We start from the raw sequence: 8,638 nt of genomic DNA, 5'->3' as shown, positions 1-8,638 counted from the left end.
TATAATGTATGTGTATGTATGTGGCTATATGTTTTTGTTCATATGTTGCTATATGTTTTTTTATTTTTATTAGTTTATTTTTTTGTTCATATGTGATGTATATGTGTATGTGGCTATAATGTATATGTGTATGTGATGTATGTGGCTAGAATTTGCTAAATATATATGTTAAAAATATTTTTTTTCATAGAAAGTTTTTTGTTCATATATAGAAAGTTACAATTTTAGAAAAGTTTTATATATGCAAAAGTTACAATTTTAGAAAAAGAAGGGTAGGAAAGAAGAAAATAAGAAGAGGAAAGAAAGAAGAAGAGGAGAGGAAAATAAGAGGAGAAATAAATAAGAAGAAGAAAAAAGAAGAAAAAGAAGAGGAGAAGAAGAAAGGAATAGAGGAGAAGAAGAAAAAATAGAACTATTTATAGAAAAAATAGTTCTATTTTTTCTTCTTGTCCTCTATTCCTTTCTTCTTCTCCTATTTTTTTTCTTCTTTTTTTTTCTTCTTCTTCCTTCTTCCTTCTTCCTCTTTTCTTCCTTTTCCTTAGTTATTTTCCTTTCTCGAGGGAGAAGAAGAAAAAGAAGAGGAGAAGAAGAAAGAAAGGAATAGAGGAGAAATAAATAAGAAGAACAAAAAAGAAGAAAAGAAAGAGGAGAAGAAGAAAGGAATAGAGAAGAAGAAAGGAATAGAGGAGAAGAAGAAAAAATAGAAAAACAAATTCTTCTTCTCCTCTATTCCTTTCTTCTTCTCCTCTTTTTTTTTCTTCTTTTTTTTTTCTTCGATCTTCTCCTCTATTCCTTTCTTCTTCTCCTCCTTTTATTTTTTCTTCGTTTTCTTATGTTTTGTCGGGTCTGTCGTCGTCAGGCTGCTCGCCTTCGCCCTCGCCGCCCCCTCGAGATAACTTCGACATGAGGGGCGGTCGATATATATACCCCCTCTCGACCGTGATAACCTATACAACGGCAGCACCCCCCTCGGCCCTCTCGCTCGACAAAAACTCTCGAGGCCACCCAAATTTACCAAGTTAAAAGAGCGTTGTCGTTGAGGCCACCCCAAACCCTTGAAGCGTTGTGTCGAGGCGACCCCAAACCCTAGAGAAGCAGCGTCGAGGCCACTAACATGATTCCTTATTGTGAAGTTAGCTAGTTCTACGTTTGCCACTAATATATATATATATATATATATATATATATATATATATATATATATATCCATCTGTACCATGTTTGAATAATAATTGACTTGTTGTAAATATTTGCAGAAACTATGGAGCACTCCCGAGACGAAGCAACAGAAGCGATGTTGGGGCACATAATCGCACAAGGAAGTGATGAAGTTGCGTCATTTCTCAACGACACCGATGGTCAGGAAGGATTGGGTGAAGAAGAGGGCTATGTTCATGATGGCTTCGGCCCATTAATGCCGGTACAAGAAGAGGGCTATGTTCATGATGGCTCTAGTGACACAATGGAGGTACAAGAAGGAGACCGTGCTGACTACTCCGGTGACCGAACCGAGTCCGGCCAGGTATATATATATTAGTTAAGCCCGTGCTAACTAGTTAATTGATGCATCCATTGTTTTGGTATATGTACACATATTAATTACTCTCATCTTTCTTCCTTTTAATTTCTAGCCCTCCGGATCGAGCACAACTTCGGTCAGGAGACGAGGCCCGAAGAAAAAGTTGAGCTCGGATGAAAGGTTTGAGATCATAGAAATCGCCCCCGACGGCGAACCGATTGAACCCATCCGGACAAAGAACGCATTTTCTGCTCAGTGCGGAGTTCTTGTTAGGGACAAGGTCCCGATCAGCATCCAACAAAGGTATAAGCCTAAGGAGGAAGACCTTGAGGTGTCTTATGTCAATGATATGTAGAAAGAAGATATTTGGACTCAGCTGAAGGCAAATTTCACCCTACCGCCAGAGGAGGATCCGGAGAAGCCAGTTAAAGAGCAATTAATCAAGTCTTGTGCTCTTAAGAAGATGGCAACCCTATTAAGGAGGTGGAGGAAAGAGCTGAACAAGTTTGTCGACAAAAAAAAAGAGACCAGAATTCATCGACAAATATGAGAAGATCAAAGATCACTGGCCCGCATTTGTGGCCCACAAGACATCAAAAAAGAGTAAGAAGATGTCGGCGACAAACAAGCAAAATGCTGCGAAGAAGAAGCTTCACCATCGCACGGGGTCAGGTGGCTACCTCAAAGCCCGGCCTAAGTAGTCCAAGGCTGAGAATGGTCTGCTTGAAAAAGGGATCAAACCAGAGACAATGTACTGGCCAGACCGTTGCCAGACTTGGTTCTTCGGGGCTGGCGGAACCTTGGACCCTGTATCAGGGAAGTGTTGTTGGATGGACGAGCAACTGCAAATACCAGTCAAGAACCTTCAACACTATATCAATGCAGCGCAGCAAGGGACGTTCGTTCCAGACAGGGAGAAGGACGAGCTCACAATGGCCCTCGGGATGTTGGGGAACGTAGCTCACAATGGCTCACAATGGCTTATCATGATGAAACTTTTTCACATAAGCGTCGCAGCCCCAAACTTTTAAGAAACGACAACTTAGGTTTCTCCAAACCATAGTTCATACGGTGTCGCCTCAACGGAATTACGTGGTGCCCTATTAAAGTGAGTGTGGTTGTCTCTAATGCCTAACCCTTGAACAATAGTGGTAATTCGATAAGAGACATCATGGTACGCACCATATCCAATAGGGTGCAACTATGATGTTCGGACACACCATCACACTATGGTGTTCCAGGCGGTATTAATTGTGAAACAATTTCCACAATGTCTTAATTGTATGCCAAAGCTCGTAACTCAGATACTCATCTCTATGATCATATCATAGACATTTTATCCTCTTTGCACAATGACCTTCAACTTCACTCTGAAATTACTTGAACCATTCAATAATTCAGACTTGTGTTTCATCAAGTAAATATACAGTATCTACTTAAATCATATGTGAAGTAAAACATAACGATATTCACTGCATGCCTCAGCACTCATTGGACTGCACACATCAAAGTGTGTTACTTCCAACAAGTTGCTATCTTGTTCCATCTTATTGAAAAACGAGGCTTTTCAGTCATCTTGCCTATGTGGTATGATTTGCATATCTCAAGTGATTCAAAATCAAGTGAGTCCAAACGATCCATCTGCATGGAGTTTCTTCATGCGTATACACCAATAGACATGGTTTGCATGTCTCAAACTTTTCAAAAACGAGTGAGTCCAAAGACCCATCAACATGGAGCTTCATCATGCGTTTTACACCAATATGACTTACACGGCAGTGCCACAAGTAAGTGGTACTATCATTACTATCTTATATCCTTTTTGGCATGAAAATGTGTATCACTACGATCGAGATTCAATAAACCATTCCTTTTATGTGCTAGACCATTCAAGGTATTATTCAAATAAACAGAGTAACCATTATTCTCCTTAAATGAATAACCGTATTGCGACAGACATAATCCAATCATGTCTATGCTCAACGCAAACACCAAATAACAATTATTTAGGTTTAACACCAATCTCGATGGTAGAGGGAGCGTGCGATGCTTGATCACATCAACCTTGGAAACACTTCCAACACGTATCGTCAGCTCACCTTTAGCTAGTCTCCATTTATTCCGTAGCTTTTATTTCGAGTTACTAACACTCAGCAACCGAACCGGTATCTAATACCCTGGTGCTACTAGGAGTACTAGTAAAGTACACATTAACATAATGTATATCCAATATACTTTTATCGACCTTGCCAGCCTTCTTATCTACCAAGTATCTAGGGTAATTTTGCTCCAGTGGATGTTCCCCTTATTACAGAAGCACTTAGTCTCGGGTTTGGGTTCAACCTTGGGTTTCTTCACTGGAGCAGCAACTGATTTGCCATTTCATGAAGTGTCCCTTCTTGCCCTTGCCCTTCTTGAAACTAGTGGTTTCACCAACCATCAACAATTGATGCTCCTTCTTGATTTCTACTTTCGCGGTGTCAAACATCGTGAATACCTCAAGGATCATCATATCTATCCCTGATATGTTATAGTTCATCACGAAGCTCTAGCAGCTTGGTGGCAATGACTTTGGAGAAACATCACTATCTCATCTAGAAGATCAACTCCCACTTGATTCAAGTGATTGTTGCACTCAGACAATCTGAGCACAAGCTCAACGATTGAGCTTTTCTCCCTTAGTTTGCAGGCTAAGAAAATTGTCGGAGGTCTTATACCTCTTGACGTGGGCACGAGCCTGAAATCCCAATTTCAGCCCTCGAAACATCTCATATGTTCCGCGACGTTTTGAAAACGTCTTTGGTGCCTCAACTCTAAACAGTTTAACTGAACTATCACGCAGTTATCAAAACGTGTATGTCCGATGTTCGAAACATCCACAGACGACGTTTGGGGTTCAGCACACTGAGCGGTGCATTAAGGACATAAGCTTTCTACCGTCCGCATAATCGCTACTGTCAACTTTCAACTATATTTTCTCTAGGAACATATCTAAACAGTGGAGCTAAAGCGCGAGCTTACGACATAATTTGCAAAGATCTTTTGACTATGTTCAGGATAATTAAGTTCATCTCATGAACTCCCACTCAGATAGATATCCCTCTAGTCATCTAAGTGATTACATGATCCGAGTCAACTAGGCCGTGTCCGATCATCACGTGAGACGGACTAGTCATCATCGGTGAACATCCTCATGTTGATCGTATCCTCCATACGACTCATGCTCGACCTTTCGGTCTCTTGTGTTCCGAGGCCATGTCTGTACATGCTAGGCTCGTCAAGTTAACCTAAGTGTTTCGCGTGTGTAAATCTGGCATACACCCGTTGTATGTGAACGTAAGAATCTATCACACCCGATCATCACGTGGTGCTTCGAAACGACGAACTTTCGCAATGGTGCATAGTTAGGGGGAACACTTTCTTGAAATTTTAATGAGGGATCATCTTATCTACTACCGTCGTTCTAAGCAAATAAGATGCATAAACATGATAAACATCACGTGCAATCAAAAAGTGACATGATATGGCCAATATCATTTTTCTCCTTTTGATCTCCATCTTCGGGGCTCCATGATCATCGTCATCACCGGCATGACACCATGATCTCCATCATCGTGTCTCCATGAAGTTGTCTCGCCAACTTATTACTTCTACTACTATGGCTACCGGTTAGCAATAAAGTAAAGTAATTACTGTTGGGGAACGTAGCAGAAATTCAAAAATTTTCCTACGAAACACCAAGATCTATCTATGGAGAGACCAGCAACGAGTAGAAAGGGGAGGAGAGTTTGCATCTACATACCCTTGTAGATCGCTAAGCGGAAGCGTTCAAGTGAACGGGGTTGATGGAGTCGTACTCGTCGTGATTCAAATCACCGATGATCAAGTGCCGAATGGACGGCACCTCCGCGTTCAACACACGTACAGCCCGGTGACGTCTCCCACGCCTTGATCCAGCAAGGAGAGAGGGAGAGGTTGAGGAAGACTCCATCCAGCAGCAGCACAACGGCGTGGTGGTGATGGAGGAGCGTGGCAATCCTGCAGGGCTTCGCCAAGCACCTACGGGAGAGGAGGAGGTGTCACGGGAGGGAGGGAGGCGCCAGGGGCTCAGGTGTGGATGCCCTCCCTCCCCTCCACTATATATAGGGGTAGGGGAGAAGGGGGAGGCGCAGCCTTGCCCCCTACTCCAAGAAAGGGGTGCGGCCAAGAGGGGGGGAGGAGTCCATCCTCCCCAAGGCACCTCGGAGGTGCCTTCCCCTTCGAGGACTCTTCCCTCTAGGGTTCCCTAGGCGCATGGGCCTCTTGGGGCTGGTGCCCTTGGCCCATGTAGGCCAAGGCGCACCCCCTACAGCCCATGTGGCCCCCCGGGGCAGGTGGCCCCACCCGGTGGGCCCCCGGGACCCTTCCGGTGGTCCCGGTACAATACCGATGACCCCGAAACTTGTCCCGATGGCCGAAACAGGACTTCCTATATATAAATCTTTACCTCCGGACCATTCCGGAACTCCTCGTGACGTCCGGGATCTCATCCGGGACTCCGAACAACATTCGGTAACCACATACAAGCTTTCTTTATAACCCTAGCGTCATCGAACCTTAAGTGTGTAGACCCTACGGGTTCGGGAGACATGTAGACATGACCGAGACGTTCTCCGGTCAATAACCAACAGCGGGATCTGGATACCCATGTTGGCTCCCACATGTTCCACGATGATCTCATCGGATGAACCACGATGTCAAGAACTCAATCGATCCCGTATACAATTCCCTTTGTCTAGCGGTATTTTACTTGCCCGAGATTCGATCGTCGGTATACCGATACCTTGTTCAATCTCGTTACCGGCAAGTCACTTTACTCGTTCCGTAACACATCATCCCGTGATCAACTCCTTGGTCACATTGCGCATATGATGATGTCCTACCAAGTGGGCCCAGAGATACCTCTCCGTTTACACGGAGTGACAAATCCCAGTCTCGATCCGCATAAAACAATAGATACTTTCGGAGATACCTGTAGTGCACCTTTATAGTCACCCAGTTACGTTGTGACGTTTGATACACCCAAAGCACTCCTACGGTATCTAGGAGTTACACGATCTCATGGTCAAAGGAAGAGATACTTGACATTGGCAAAGCTCTAGCAAACGAACTACACGATCTTTGTGCTATGCTTAGGATTGGGTCTTGTCCATCACATCATTCTCCTAATGATGTGATCCCGTTATCAACGACATCCAATGTCCATAGCCAGGAAACCATGACTATCTGTTGATCACAACGAGCTAGTCAACTAGAGGCTCACTAGGGACATATTGTGGTCTATGTATTCACACGTGTATTATGATTTCCGGATAATACAGTTATAGCATGAATAAAAAGACTATTATCATGAACAAAGAAATATAATAATAACTTATTTATTATTGCCTCTAGGGCATATTTCCAACAGTCTCCCACTTGCACTAGAGTCAATAATCTAGTTCACATCGCCATGTGATTAACACTCACAGGTCACATCGCCATGTGACTAATACCCAAGAGTTTACTAGAGTCAGTAGTCTAGTTCACATCACTTATGTGATTAACACTCAATGAGTTTTATGTTTGATCATGTTGCTTGTGAGAGAGGTTTTAGTCAACGGGTCTGAACCTTTTAGATCCGTGTGTGTTTTACAAATCTCTATGTCATCTCCTAGATGTAGCTACCACGCTCTATTTGGAGCTATTCCAAATAATTGTTCTACTTGGAGCTATTCTAAATTGTTGCTCCATTATATGTATCCGGTATCTCTACTCAGAGCTATCCGGATAGGTGTCAAGCTTGCATCGACATAACCCTTTATGACGAACTCTTTTACCACCTCCATAATCGAGAAAATTCCTTAGTCCACTAGTTACTAAGGATAACTTTGACCGCTGTCCTGTGATCCATTCATGGATCACTCTTGTACCCCTTGACTGACTCATGGCAAGGCACACTTCAGGTGCGGTACACAGCATAGCATACTAAAGAGCCTACGTCTTAAGCATAGGGGACGACCTTCGTCCTTTCTCTCTATTCTGCCGTGGTCGAGCTTTAAGTCTTAACTCCGTACATTACAACTCAGGCAAGAACTCCTTCTTTGACTGGTCCATCTTGAACACCTTCAAGATCATGTCAAGGTATGTGCTCATTTTGAAAGTACCATTAAGCGTTTTGATCTATCCTTATAGATCTTGATGCTCAATGTTCAAGTAGCTTAATCCAGGCTTTCCATTGAAAAACACTTTCCAAATAACCCTATATGCTTTCCAGAAATTCTACGTCATTTCTGATCAACAATATGTCAACAACATATACTCATCAGAAATTCTATAGTGCTCCCACTCACTTCTTTGGAAATACAAGTTTCTCATAAACTTTGTACAAACCCAAAATCTTTGATCATCATCAAAGCATACATTCCAACTCCGAGATGCTTACTCCAGTCCTTAAAAGGATCGCTGGAGCTAGCATACCTTTTAGCATCCTTAGGATCGACAAAACTTTTCTGATTGTATTGCATACAACCTTTCCTTACGAAAACTAGTAAGGAAACTTGTCTTGACATCCATCTGCCAGATTTCATAAATGCAGCTAATGCTAACATGATTCCGACGGACTTTAAGCATCGCTACGAGTGAGAAAATCTCATCGTAGTCAACTCCTTGAACTTGTCGGAAAACACTTCGCCACAAGTCGAGCTTCATAGATGGTGACATTACCATCCACGTCCGTCTTCTTCTTAAAAGATCCATTTATCTCAATGGATTGCCGATCATCGGGCAAGTCCATCAAAGTCCATGCTTTGTTCTGATATATGGATACTATCTCGGATTTCATGGCTTCTAACCATTTGTCGGAATTTGGGCCCACCATCGCTTCTCCATAGCTCGTAGGTTCATTGTTGTCTAGCAACATGACCTTCAAGACAGGATCACCTTACCACTCCGAAGTAGTACGTGTCCTTGTCGTCCTACGAGGTTCGGTAGTGACTTGATCCGAAGCTTCATGATCACTATCATAAGCTTCCACTTCAATTGGTGTAGGTGCCACAGGAACAACTTCCTGTGCCCTGCCACACACTAGTTGAAGAGACG

Source organism: Triticum aestivum, chromosome 1B (assembly GCF_018294505.1).
Source record: "Triticum aestivum cultivar Chinese Spring chromosome 1B, IWGSC CS RefSeq v2.1, whole genome shotgun sequence".
Taxonomy (NCBI): Eukaryota; Viridiplantae; Streptophyta; class Magnoliopsida; order Poales; family Poaceae; genus Triticum; species Triticum aestivum.
Note: the sequence above shows the minus strand (reverse complement) of the source record.